General features: G+C 49.7%; 1 protein-coding gene across 1 annotated transcript in view; it reads left to right on the top strand.

Annotated features, from left to right (window-relative positions):
* The window catches only part of AOAH (acyloxyacyl hydrolase (neutrophil)), a gene marked incomplete at its 5' end in the record, with an annotated part of 30,015 nt that overhangs the window by 24,029 nt on the left and 5,646 nt on the right, over nt 1-340 (top strand). The window lies entirely within an intron of this gene.

The raw sequence follows: 340 nt of genomic DNA, 5'->3' as shown, positions 1-340 counted from the left end.
CCCCTGCCCCTGCCCCAGCCCTGCAGCCTCAGCCTCTGAGGCCAGGGATGCTCAGAGGAACAAAGCTTTCTTTTTGAAGCTATACATTTAAATTGCTTTATGCTCTGCGGCTACATATTATGAAGAAGTCTTCTCCCACTTGCTTGGCCTCCAAGGATGGGTGGCAGGGGAAGGTTTACGGTCAGAAATAAATGAAAGGGAAGGAGAAGCAGCTGCTCCACTGTAAGTCCTTGCTGGGGTTCACTAACCGAGTGCAAGGTTGCCCGGTTGCCACTGCGTTTGTTTTCAAAGTACTTTTTTCTGACTCTCCAAAACGCTTGGAGAGAGCATGTTCTGCAAT

The sequence above is a fragment of the Fulmarus glacialis genome, unplaced genomic scaffold, assembly GCF_000690835.1.
Source record: "Fulmarus glacialis isolate BGI_N327 unplaced genomic scaffold, ASM69083v1 scaffold11188, whole genome shotgun sequence".
NCBI lineage: Eukaryota > Metazoa > Chordata > Aves > Procellariiformes > Procellariidae > Fulmarus > Fulmarus glacialis.
The sequence above is the reverse complement of the archived record's forward strand: the minus strand, read 5'-3'. Positions and strand labels throughout refer to the sequence as shown.